The sequence below is a fragment of the Peromyscus californicus genome, unplaced genomic scaffold (assembly GCF_007827085.1).
Source record: "Peromyscus californicus insignis strain IS unplaced genomic scaffold, ASM782708v3 Scaffold_20__1_contigs__length_68692818, whole genome shotgun sequence".
NCBI classification, from domain to species: Eukaryota; Metazoa; Chordata; class Mammalia; order Rodentia; family Cricetidae; genus Peromyscus; species Peromyscus californicus.
In genome coordinates this window covers 8,789,647-8,803,095 of record NW_026294503.1, presented here as the reverse complement: position 1 = coordinate 8,803,095, position 13,449 = coordinate 8,789,647, and the positions used below count along the sequence as shown (strand labels likewise).

At 39.0% G+C, this 13,449-nt stretch overlaps 1 long non-coding RNA gene across 3 annotated transcripts; it reads left to right on the top strand.

Moving 5' to 3' along the window:
- Positions 1–2,072: 2,072 nt before the first annotated feature.
- On the top strand, positions 2,073–12,209 carry LOC128116467 (uncharacterized). Of its 3 annotated transcripts, XR_008220473.1 has the most exons (5): positions 2,073–3,809; positions 7,507–7,621; positions 9,504–9,590; positions 11,083–11,488; positions 11,695–12,209. It is a non-coding gene; the product is annotated as an uncharacterized LOC128116467 (long non-coding RNA). The 3 variants fall into 3 exon arrangements; XR_008220472.1 differs by lacking the exon at positions 11,083–11,488; XR_008220471.1 differs by having other exon boundaries at positions 11,083–12,209.
- Positions 12,210–13,449: the final 1,240 nt, after the last annotated feature.

The following is a 13,449-nucleotide window of genomic DNA, read 5'->3' as shown; positions in this document are numbered from 1 at the left end:
CACCCCCGCCAGAAGTCATCAGTTGTAGAGAACTACACATCAGCATCCTTATCACAATTAAGAGTTCTCTTCAATGGCTTCCTGTCTAGGCTATCACTTTGCGGGGGAGGATGGGGATGGGTTGGGGTGGAGGTTGTTGCAGAAGACTTCCATATCACTCTTTTTCAACTGTGAGTCTGCACTCATTGACACTACTACAAAAGTAGCTTCCTTGCCTTTTACAGTCAGCAAGAGCATAGATCATGAACTTCCACATGTTTTCTGGGGACAGCATGACCAGGGACATCTACATGGTCTCTGGTGTCAGCATGTGCCATGGACCTAAGAATGAATTCCAGTGGCAGCACAGTCCGAGGACATCAACACGGCCCCCCAGGTAACACTGGCCTTGTACACCAATATGGTCCCTGGTGACATCCTGGCCCACAGACATCAACTTGGCTTCAGTCAGCAGCACAGACCACGGACATCTACCTGGCCTTCAGTGGTAACACAGGCTAACATAATTTAACTTTTATAGGTGCTAGGTATTGAGAAATTTATTTATTTTAAATTTTCTAATTTGGTGGAGTACATCTTTTTAATGTGTGTCCTGATAATTTTCTGACTGTTTTCAGTGGTTGTTTTGTATCCTCCTTTTCATTTCTAACTTTATGAATTTGAATATTCTCTCTTTGCCTTTCAGTTACTGATTTTTCTCAAAGAAACAGCTCTGATTCTTTGGACTAGTTTCTCATTTCTATTATTGATGTCTGCCTGGAGTTTGATGATTTCTTGCTTTTACTCCTTTTATGTGTTATTTCTTCTTTTTGTTCTAGAGCTTTCAGGTGTGTTGTTAGGTTACTGTTAAGACTATGAGAACAGCTGGGCATTGGTGGTGCACACTTTCAATACCAGAATTTGGGAGAGAGAGACAGGTGGATCTCTGTGAGTTCAAGGCCAGCCTGGTCTACAGAGTGAGTTCCAGGACAGCCAAAGCTACACAGAAAAATCCTGCCTCAAAAGAAAAAAAAAAGGAGTATGAGAGCTCTCCCAAATTTTTTTTTTATGTAGTCACTTAGTGCTATGAACTTGCCTCTTAAAATCCCCTTCATTACTTCCCATAAATTTGCTTATGTTGGGTAATTATTTTTATTCAGTTCTAGGAAGTATTTAATTTCTTGGTTAATTTATGTCTTGACCCATTTTTTATTCAATAGAGTCATTCAGTGTCCATGAGTTTGTAAGCTTTCTGTTGTTTCTCTTGGTGTTGACATCCAGCTTTAATCCACAGTGGTCAGATAGGATGCAGAGTGTTATTTCCATTTTCATCTATCTGATGAGACTTACTTTGTGTCCGAGTATGTTGTCATTTTGAAGAAAGTTCCATGATGTGTAGAGAAAAAGGTATACTCTTTTGTGTTTGTGTGAAATGCTCTGTAAATATCTGTTAGGTTCATGTGGTTTATGACATCATTTAAAGCCAGCATTTCTCTGTTTAGTTTTTGCTGGATGACCTGTCTAATGGCAAGAGCAGGGAGCAGAAGTTTCTCACTGTCAGTGTGTGAGGGTCAACAGATGATTGACAACAGATGATGTTTCTTTTATGAACTTTGGTGCCATTGTGTCTGGGTGCATATAGGTTAAAAATTGCAAAATTCTCTTGGAGGAATTTTCCTTCGTTGAGTATGTAATATCCTTCCTTATCTCTTACTATTATTTTTGATTTGAGTTCTATCTTATAAGATATTAAAATGGCTATACCATCTTGCTTCTTAGATTCAGTTTTGGAAGGTGTTTTTTTCTATCATTTTACCCTGAGGTATTGTTTATCCTTAATACTAAGGAATGTTTCTTGGATACAGCAGACGGGTCCTGTTTTCACATCCATTCTGTTAATCTCTATTTTATTGGGAAATTGAGACCATGGATGTTGAGAGTTACCAATGAGCAATGATTTTATTCCTGTATTTGTTATAGTGGTGGTGGCTCGTGTGTGTGTGTGTGTGTGTGTGTGTGTGTGTGTGTGTGTGTGTGTGTGTGTTCCCCTCTTTTGCTGGCCTGGAATTATTTATTCCTTGTGTTTTCTTGGGTGTGGTTAACCTCTTTAGGTCAAAGTTTTCCTTCTAGAACCTTCTGTATGACTGAATTTGTAGATGGATATTGCTTGAATTTGGTTTTTATCATGGTGTGTCTTAGTTTCTCCATCTATTGTGATTGAAAGTTTTGCTGGCATCTGTGGTCTTTCAGAGTCACCATTGAAAAGTCAGGTCTTGCGCAAAGCTACACAGAGAAACCCTGTCTCGAAAAACCCAAAAAAAAAGTCAGGTCTTATTTTAAATTTCTGCCTCAATAAGTGACTTGGTCTTTTTCCCTTGCAGCTTTAAACATTTTTTCTTTGTTCTATACATTCAGCGTTTTGACTGTTATGTGTTGAGGGGAATTTTGGGGTGGGGTCCAGTCTATTTGGTGTTTTGTATCCTTCTTGTACCATGATAGACATCTCCTTCTTTAAGTTAGGGAGGGAAATTTTCTTCTATGATTTTATTGGAAATATTTTCTGTACTTTTGACCTGGGTTTCCACTCCTTCTTCCATTCTTATTATTCTTAGGTTTGGTCTGTTCATAGTGTCCCACGTTTCCTGAGTGCTTTGCACCAGGAGTGTTTTAGATTTAACATATTCTTTGACCGAGGTATCCATTTCTTTTATCATGTCTTCAATGCCTGAGATTCTTTCTTCTACCTCTTTTATTCTGTCAGTAAGACTTGCCTCTGGGGTTCCTGTTACAGTTACTAAATTTTTCCAGATTTCTCCCTTTTGGGGTTTTCTTTATTGATTCTATTTCCACTTTCAGGTCTTGAACTGCTGTATTCGTTTGTTTCTACTTTTTTTGTGTTTTCATAGATTTCTTTAAGGAATTTATTCATTTACTCATTAAGAATCTATCATGTTCATAAAGGCTATTTCAAGGTCTTCATCATGTTCTTCAGTTATGATGCAATTCTCAAGGCCTACTCTGGTAAGGTTGCTGGGATGTTATTGGTCCTGAATGTTATTGATTATGTTTTTGCACTGGCATGTAGGCATCTGGGTTTAGCGTGAGTGTAACTCTAGGTGCCTTGTTTTGTGGGTGGATGTTTGGGTCCTTGGTTTCTGTTGCCCTTTCTATTTATTAAGAAGGTATGGTATGGCAAGTGTGTGTCACCTGGTGGGGAATTCTTCTGAGATCCTGCTAGGTGTGGTTATTGGGGTTCTGGGTAAAATGTGTTTCTAGGTGTTGGGAGATGACACTTAGGAATGGGGTTGGGCTGGGAGGTGCAGCTGAGGGTGTCCACAGGAAGTGGGAAAGCAGAGTGTTCCACTAAGACCTGCTTAGTCACCTGAAATTGGGGGCAGAGATTGTGGAGAGGCCAAAATATTTAGTCTGCTACAGAGCTGGGGATGAGACTGGGGGCGACTATGGGGAGTGGTGGGAAGTGGGGGAGTGAAGATCTGAAGCTCACCTACCTGCTTTACTGGCCTACTTACTTCTCTGGCAGGCTTGGCTGGTGGGTTCTCAGGGAATGCCTGCTGGAGTTGAGAGCTGGGATGACAGGATGAGTCAGAAGGAAGGCTGGAGGAGAAGATCTGCCTGAGCTTCTGGAGATGGGAGAAGGGGATGGGGGATGCAGCTGGCGGTCAGCCACAGAAATGGGGATGAGACTGTGGGATTGGATCTGGAGAGAGGAGGGAGAGGTGAAGACCTGCAGTTAGCCTACTTGCTTCCCTGGCTGGCTTGACCTGATCGCTTACACTTTGCTGTGGATTCTTTCCGAGACTGATGACTAGGTACATGGTTTATTATGTGCTTTCAGCTTTCTGTTGGGTTTTATAATCTTCCAGTCTTCCGAATTTCAGCAGATGGTGACTCTTTCTGGAGGTTAGATGAGCAATTAAAGTGCTGTCTGGTTGCTTTGTGTCAGGACATATGCCATCCACATTTCATGCTAAATGGGAACAAACCACACAGTCTTCTCTTGCCTTACTTTCCTCTTTGGGAATTTAGGAATAGAAATAATACTTCTTCCTGACTGGGGTGAGGAATGAGTCATCGGAAAGATGTTATATCCAATTCAGTTAATATCCACCAAAGCCAGGAGAAAGCATAGATCCTCAAACCTGCTTCTAAAAGTAACTTGGTCTAAAACTGTTCTCAGTAGGAGTGCACAGCGCAGGATCAAATGATGTTAAGAACAGGTTACAAATTAACCTCCATGGAATTAATTACCCGGAAGTTCTTTGCTTGCCTTAAAGGCATAGCTTCTACTCTGTTAATGGTTTATCCAGTGTTCACCTCTGTGGAATGGTAGCTGGCGCACATATTAAACATCCATTCCTGCTTTGCTCCCTGGAGTTCTACCCGATGACATGAGCCGTGGTGGAGTTCTGGAATAGCGTTCCCGAAGCCTTGGGTTCAGTACTAGTACTGAGAAAGGAGCAGGGGGGTATGGGGGAGGGGGAGGGGGGGAGACAAAACAATATTGCATTATATAAGGACCAAAAAGAATTTTGATTACATTTAACAAACATTTATTGCATATCACATCTACAACTGAAAAACATCTATTCATGGAGGGTAAATCTGGATAATCAAATAATTCAATCTTGGCTCAGAAGAAATTTATAATAAATTTAAACCAGACAGTTATATTGTCAATGCCCAGGGGTTGCTAAATAAATATTTATTAAAGAATTGGTAGATGCCACAAGAAGAGCAAAGTGTTGTTATTAGAGGACAAATATGGATAACTTTTGAGTGAAAGAGCTGAAAGGTCAATGCTTTCGGGTCACTCTAAGTAAAATGGATGTGGGCCTTGGGAAGAATTGTTGGTATTGAGACTGGTAGATGCTGGCTCTCTGATGTGAAAAGCCAACTGGTAAGAGCAGCTTGGTGTGCTTGGGGATTGGAGATTTATGGTATATGGTCCACAGAGAAAGGTGCAAAATGGAGCTAGAAATGAAGCTTACAGTCAAATTACAAAAGCCTGCACGTGCTTAAGAATTTGACTTTAGGCAACGAGAAACACTGGCCTTTGAAAAAGCAGGCAATGTTGGGCTCATAAACTTTATCTCATAGTAAACAGTTTGGATTACAGTCCTTCACCACGAGGATGTCAAGCTACGGTTTGCTTACTCTGAGCTCACTGAATGGAGAGCCGGGAAGAAATGCATGGCATATATTAATTTTATCAGAGATGGCGTGCTGACTCCAAGATACCTTTTCCAGGGCTTGGCGTACTCAGAGGTTTCTTTTAGAATGTTTATATTAAAATCTTCTTAATGAATGTACTTGAGGTAGAAGTTAGAGAATCGGGTGAAAGATGAAGGAAAGACAGAAACATCTGAGACAGGAGGAGAAAATACTCAACAAAGAGCAGGGTTTTGAGTCTGTAGAGTGAGGAGCTGCTGCATGTTATCTATGAGCTCCATGAAACTTTATGTACATTTGTCTATAAATGTATTTTAGGGAATGAGTTTCTATTCTGTTTTTTGTACTGCAAATTCTAATTGGTCTTAATAAAAACCCGGAGCCAGATAACCGGGTAAATGCCAAAGGATCAGAGGGACAAAGGAGCAAGCCACAGCCACCTCTTACCTCACCAACTCCTCAGCCTGAAAGAGGCCAAGCTCCTGTCTCCGCCCTGTTTTATCACGTCCTCTCTCTGCTCAGCCGTATCACTTCATATTTCCTCCTCCCAGGTGCTGGGATTAAAGGTGTGTGCCACCACTGCCTGGCCTCTATGGTCAACTAATGGCTAACTCTGCCCTCTGATCTCTTGGCAAGCTTTATTTGTTAGAGCACAAACAAAATATCATCATAGGTTTTTAATAGGTCTATAATCCCAACTTAACACTTAAAGACTGTCATTTTAGATGGGAGATGCCTGAGTTTCAGAAGTAGTTTTGTGGGCATATGGATACAAGGAGATCAGTGACATGAGAAAGCAGAATTGCAAATGATGTAGAAATAATGTAAGTTGTACATCTGGAAAATGACCATTTCAGATAATAAGAAGAACAGGAACATAAAAAGATAATTAAATAATTTCCCAAGTAAAAGTGATAGATTTTTAGAATAAAGTAATTTGAAGCACAATAGAGCATATAAGATAGAGTAAGGACATGTAGTCCTAACTCTTGTCATTAGATAGACTATTGATTATACCTGCAGGCCAACTCCAAGACCCTTCGAAGGAGAAGGGAAAGGAGAGGGGATGGAGAAGAAACAGAATAAGAGATGGAGAGAAGAAAAAAGGCCAAACAAAACCAAACCACAGGCTCAAATCCAAATCTGTTGCAAATTATTTGTTTTATTTTATTAAAAATTTCATATAATATATTTTGGTCATATGTTTTCCCTCCCCCAAGTTTCCCAGATCCTCTCCCCTCACTGCCTACCCAACTCCCCCATCTCTCTGAAACAAAACAAAAGCAAATGTTCAAAATAATGTGAGCTAGCAGGTATCAGAGTTCAGTGGAAGGCTGAGTAATGTAAATATTAGAGAGGCTAAGAGGTCAAAGGACTTTAATTTCTGTCTATCTCAGTAACTTTGTGACTTTCAGGAAAAAATGCTTTGTCTTTCAAACTCTCATTTACCTCATTTAAAAGGTGTAATACAGAACTATTCAAACCCATTTAAGATTGGAGATGAGCTCTGTAAATGACCTGGTGATAGATGTGCAGACTGGATCTTGTTACTGAAGCATGACAAATTCTTTGGCGCTTATTACATTGGGAGCCAATACAAACATTAATTTCAGGATGGATGTAGATTAGAAGATATAGATAATGAAATTTTAGTTCAGTTGGATTATTTAAAAATTCTCTCTATTCAATATAATTAATGAATCTATTAAATAAGTTAAGAGAAATCACATATAACTGAAACTGGCCAGACTCATAAATGTTGCTCATCCATTAATGAGTGAAAGCCAACTTCACTGGCTGCTGATCAGCACGCAGTTGAACTGAAAGTGCTCAAGGGTTTCCAACTGGCATCGTATAATTGGTATTGATTTGCCTGCAGCATCTCTGTGACTTACTAAAAAGTGTCAATTTGAAACGAAAATGGTAGATTGAACCACGATTTCAGTTCCTCCTCTAAATGACAAGATAGGAGTGTATTAGATACTAGGGCTTTCTCCTAGATAAATTCCCAAACTTTGAATGAAAGAAATCAAATAGCTAAAATAATTTTGTGGGATTGTTATAACAAACTCCCATAAACTTAGCCCACAATTCTGAAGATCAGAGCCTGAAATTGAAAAGAAGTTATCATCATGTACAGAGAGAATTCATTCTTCACTCTTCACAGCCTTAGGAGATTTTAGAGATTTATTAATGTTTCTTGGCTTCTAACTGTGTTAATCCAGTCTCTACTTTCTTGTGCGTGGGTGTCCATGCATGTAAGCATGCGTGTATGCATGTGTGTACATATGTGTGTTTGTTTATGTATAAAGCCTTCCTTTGATTTTTCTCCTAAAGACACTGTGATGATAACCATATCCCAGAACAATCTCGAATATCTTAACCTGAAGATTCTTACATCTGTAAAGACTCATATGGAAATAAGATGGATGCTCACTTTTTGACATGCAAGGTAATATTCACAGCTTCTGGGGATTAAGAAAGGAATACATATGTGGGACATCGTCTTCTCTTTTTTCAGACTAGCGCAGTGTTTGCCAGAAACTTAATGTATGTGGAAGTTCTGTTTAGAATAAATTATTTAAAAATGAGAGTGAAGCAAATTATGTAAATAGAGATACAAAAATAGGAGAAAAATTATCTTAGAAAAAAAGATTTTGATCTTATCACAAGTCTCCATGTACTGATTCTTTTTGTGGTTCAGAATTAGAGAATGCTTTATCTTTTTCTAAAAAGATTTAAAAAAAACTTTATTTTTGGGGGCAAGACTTACAAAAGTTGCCCCCAAATACATATATTTCAAAAAGGAAATGCAGGTGGTTGGAATATAATTAAAATATGCTCATTCTTGCTAATAGGGAAACACATTTTCCATCTTCCATTTCCAACTGGTTTTTCCTTTGATAGATGTTATCAGCCTCCCAAGAATGTACCCAAAGATGATTTAATGGCTCAGTTAGCACCTAATATTATTCTGTCTGAACACAGTCATCCTCAACTCATTGACTCTGTTAGCATTCATTTTATTTTATCTGAAGACAGTCTTCGTTAATGTATTTGATCCTTGTGTTTCCCAGTACCTTCCTAGCATGTCTACAGAAACTCTGTGTCTGGAATGGGAAGAGGGAGGATGCATATATAGTATCAGAATGAAATGGGATAAGAAAACAGTGCAGTGAAGGCCCCAAAGAGAGAGCATCAAATCTGGACTACAGAGAATCAAATCGTCTTGGGTTATAGAGTGAGACCCTGTCTCAATAACATGAAAAGACCAAACAAACACACCAACAAACCAACAAACCAACAAACAACCCTATTACGATCACCACTAGAAAAGCAGATGGGGAAGGTCAGTGAGCACACAAAGGTATTCTGTTGTCTAGTCACAGGTTACAAACACTGCAATTGACAGCAGCCCTATGGAATCTCTGGTGATGTCATGGATTCTCAGCCTCCATTCATCTCTGTGTCTTCCTTGTTTCTGATCATCCGCTGCACAGAGATGTAGCTTTATTAATGACCAGGAGGTTTCACCTCATTCTCTTCTGTCTCTGTTTCTTACATTTTGTTCTTCCTTTCACGTTAGTTTTCTCTGCTGTCTTTAGTTTATTTATCCATTTACTTAGGCAATCTGAGTTCACTGATTTAAGGCCAATTCATTTTCTGAGAAAGATGTCTGTTACTAATAAAATTCTTTCTAGGTTTTTTTTGCTTTATCAAAAATCCACATATTTTGATGTGGAATTTTCATTTAGCACCAAATACTTCACTTTTTTTCTCTTAATTTATTTCTTAACTCATGTGCTATTTTTAAAGATCTCATTTGTTTAAAAATTGTTATTGTTTTCCAGGAATATTTCCATTATTTGGTCAGTATTTTTGTCACCAGGTAAAACAGCTTGTATGTCTTAAAATGGTTTACAGTCTTTAAAGACATGTTTAATGCTTTGAATACAGTTCAGCTCCCAGCTCCCTGACGGTGTTCCAGGTCTTGTAATGGATGTGTGTTCTGTTGTGGGAGAGAATGTTGTTAACGTGACTAAAATGTTGGGGAGACAGCTCAGTGGATATAAGCTCCTGCCACCAAGCCCAGTGACCCAAAGTTCAATCCCCAGGACCTACATAATAGAAAGAGAGAACTGGCTGACCCTAGTTGTCTTCTGACCTCCACACACCTTGGAACACAGATGCCCTCCCCCTCGGAAAACACACACATACGTACGATATTTTTAAAGTTGACTAGGTGAGCATGTTAAAATATTGTAATTATAAGTACAGCTATATTCCTAAGTTTTTATTTTTATAAATTCAATTTCTGTTTTTGTTTACAACAGTGCAGCTATTCCTTACTCGGTAGTGACGTGGAGCTCCCTCTGGTGGCTGAGATAAACTTGCGTCTCTCTAAAATTATCAAGTTAAAGGTAAGTGCGTTGTCTACTATCACAGGTAGTCTTTGAACATTTCTTAGCATGATGAGTTTCACTAAAATGCTACAAATAAACACTGAGATTGAAAATCATTTTTATCATCACGAATGTAACTGTACTGCTCTTCTACTATTTGCTCAAGTCATGTGTTGTCTCTAAGTTCTGTGTTAAAACTGAAAACCACTCTCTGTGCCATAAATCTAATAGATTAATCATAATCTTTACTGTGGTCAACCTGATAATATGCACTTCATCACTCTAAGCAGTCAGCTATTCCATGTGCAGAAACTGAATGCAGATTATTTGTTCTTATGAATTAAATTGAACTTTCAAACTTCCAACGTTGTCAGCAAGACGGCTTGAACAATAGAGTGCTTGTCCGAGAGTCATGAGGCTCTGAGTTCAGTCTCGGGCAGCCATGTTAAAAGCTGGGTGTGGTGGCAGGTGCCGACAATCCCCATCCTGGGAAGATGGTGGCCAGCAGATCCCTGGAGCTCACAGGCTAGCCATCTTAGCTTAACTGGTGAGCCCCAGGTCTCAGTGAGACCCTGTCTCAAAAAAGATGAGCACCTCATAAGAAACAACACCCAAGTTTGTCATCTGTCCTTAACATGCATGTGCACACACACACACACACACACACACACACACACACATACACACACACACACACGTGGTAGAAATTCTCATTCATCAGAATCTGGTCTTACGTGGGGACAGGTTCTTCATTATATTGAAGTAAAGTCATCAGTTTGGGTTGGAATCCAGTATAAGTGCTTCCTTATTGGCAGGAACTTGAAGGAGACTCACATAGCAAGGAAGTCCATCACTGAACACAAAGACCAATTTCACCAACAACCAACATCTACAAACCCAGGGTACAGCCCTGCGGCATATTCTCACACAGCCCTCACAAGGCAAAATTACATATACAAACTTTCTTGAAGGCAAACTGGAATGAAATTTCTCAGATTAATATTTCTGCATCTGAGTTGGTTTTTCCTCTGTATGAATCATCAAGAACTTGTTTTGTGTAACTTAATATACTCAGAATTGCTAAGTGAGCTTTAATCATTAATGTGAGAAATCTAAAAGTGTTTTTTAGAGCCCACAGGGAGGCTCAGTCTAGAGGAACCCAGACAGTTTACATCATCAAAGTTTATGCCCTCAGTCAGGTTTGCTGGTATGGAGTGATGCTGCTTCCCGGAGAACAGTGGAGATTCAGGTAAAGACGACTGAGGAGCAGAAAATGTTCTTTCCTCTGGCTGGGTACCCATCAGGCACTGAAAGAATCAACAGTGGCCATATACTTCTAAAAACGGAAGCTGCTGTCCACAGCATCAGGACCCATACAAAGACAAATGGAGCAATGTTACGGTCAGATTTGCTCCTGAAGCAGATCTGGTTCGAGCTGTTAGGACTGACTTTATCTATTCTTTATTTCACTGTTCCAGCACTTCTTGGATATTTTGTCTTAATCTTGCAGGCAAGCACCTTCACTTAAAACTGGTTGCTGATGTTCTTCATTCTGTGGACTGTGTTTTAAACAGATGGGATTTCTTCTAGTTGTTTTCGATAGAAAGTAGAAGAGACTGAAGGAGTGGAAAGGCTTCCAACATTAGATGTGTACCTTGGTTGTTCTGATTTCCTCAGGTGCATTAAGAGTTCTAAATGCCTCATCATATCTAGCTCTCACCACACTCCTGAATCAATATTCATAGCTGGTTCTCCCGTGGTCCTGCTCACAGATCAATAAATGGAACTCTCAGGCATACTAGCCTCTTGGTATAATCAGCTTTCTCATTCAAACAAGCCATCTGGGCTCTACTGAGGACATCACTCTCTCGTGAAATTGGCACTAGTGACAATGCTCATCTGCCTTCCTGGCCCTGGTAATTATCAAGCCGTGTTGATGTTCTCTTCATAAATATGGCATTTACTACTTGGGAAACTGTTTCAGTATATCAAGTTTGACCTTTGACTTCTCCGCTGGGAAAATATGTCTCAAGATGGTTCTCTTAGAGCTATTATTGTACAGTGCTCCTCCATATTCCACCAATCACCTTTCTTTGCCATCATATATTTTTTTTTTCACCAGAGTCGACGACTAACATGGTGCTGAAGGCAAGAGAAGAGAAATCTCTCCGGAGCTGGCAAGGCCATTCTTTAATCATAGCCACAGGTTGCTGCTTCTCAGCATGACACGTCATCATCATCTGCCTGGGATTTAGTATGATCCTCTCAGAAGCAGTGTTCAGAGAAGTGTCACAGCTGCCTGTGGAGACAAGCTAAATCATCAGAGGTTTATTTCCTCCTTTATTCTCTGAAAAGAGCAAGGAGAAGTCTGCACAGAAGAGGGCTGAACACTTCCTTGGCCTAAGGAAAGGATGCTACAGCTAAAACACACCTCAGTTGTCTTGGGGTTATAAAGTACAGATTCCAGTGGGCTGTCTTGTTTTTGTTGCTGATGTTTCTCTACTTAACAAAAAAGAAAGTACTGGACCACAGCAGGGTAAAACCTTTATTTTTATTTCCTGTCTGGAGTTGTGTATCTTGTAATATTTCAAACATGAATTGAAAAATACTACCCAATAAAGGAGTGAGATTAACCTATTTTGATAGTTTCCTGAAGTAGGAGAGATTAAGCAAGGTTCTGCTTTGTCTTTTCTCAATAACATAAGCAATGGTCCTTTGGTTTCATGAATCTTTGCTCCATTGGTTCAGCTGTGTTTCATATCTCCTTTGTAAATAAGATAATATATTATTTGGTAATGAAATGTTTGTCAATTCCCTGATATCAGGAAGAGGATCAGTTCTGAAAATTTCATATGAATTTACTAAAGATTACATCCATATTGTCCCCTAAATGTTTTAAACTTTCAAGAATTTGAAGTTTATTAGCAATTTGATTTATTGTTGTGATTTGTAGGTATATACTTGGTTTTAAAAAAGTACTCTTTGATCTGTTCTAAACACTGTATCAAGGATCTGCAAAGCACCAAGCAATGCAATTTTTCTACATTTTAATGCTGAAGAGGAAAAGCATGAATAAAAGTATATAAAATTATACTTAGTACATATGTTTCTTAATTTAGAGGGCAGATAATTTTTTGAAATGATCTAAATTAATATAATTATTTAAGATAGAACCTATGTTTTTTCATTAGCTACATAGAGTGCATGTTTATTTATAAAATGTGTAAGGACATACTATTATCAGATAACTCATACCTCTCTACATGTTGTAGTCCTGTAAGTGTAACATCCCTAATTAGATTATGACCTTGACTTTCAACTTTTTCTAATAGACTCAGAAGACTCCACTGAGTAGGTATTTTAAAGATCCTGTTCGATATAGCATACCGATTCAGTAGGAAGGAGTCAGTGAAAAGAGGCTAAGGAAGTTGTTTTAGGCAGCAAATCCTGTACCAGGGCTTCTCTGCCAGGGACTTGATTCATACAGTGTTTTCTTTTCCTAAGAATGCACTTGGATATGACTATAGAAGACATTCACATTCCATTACAATGTAAGTTGTACTCCAAAACCAGAATTAACGTTCCTATTGAAGTCATAGTTCATAGATGCTTGTTTCCATTGCTCGGGTCTGAAATCCCAACTCTGTTTCCTCCATTATAGTTATGGATTTGAGGTCAAGTTCATGTGCTATGGATGTCAGATCTATATCCATTCAACTTATATTACAAGAGAAATTAAAGGTGTCTTTTCTTTCAACAATGTCTATTTGGCAAAATAAGAAATTCTTCCAGTTGTGTTATACAGTATCAGAGGAGAGTGCCAATGCTGAGTGAGACCTACTTGTGCCTTTTTAGTGAGGTCTCCTACACTGTACAC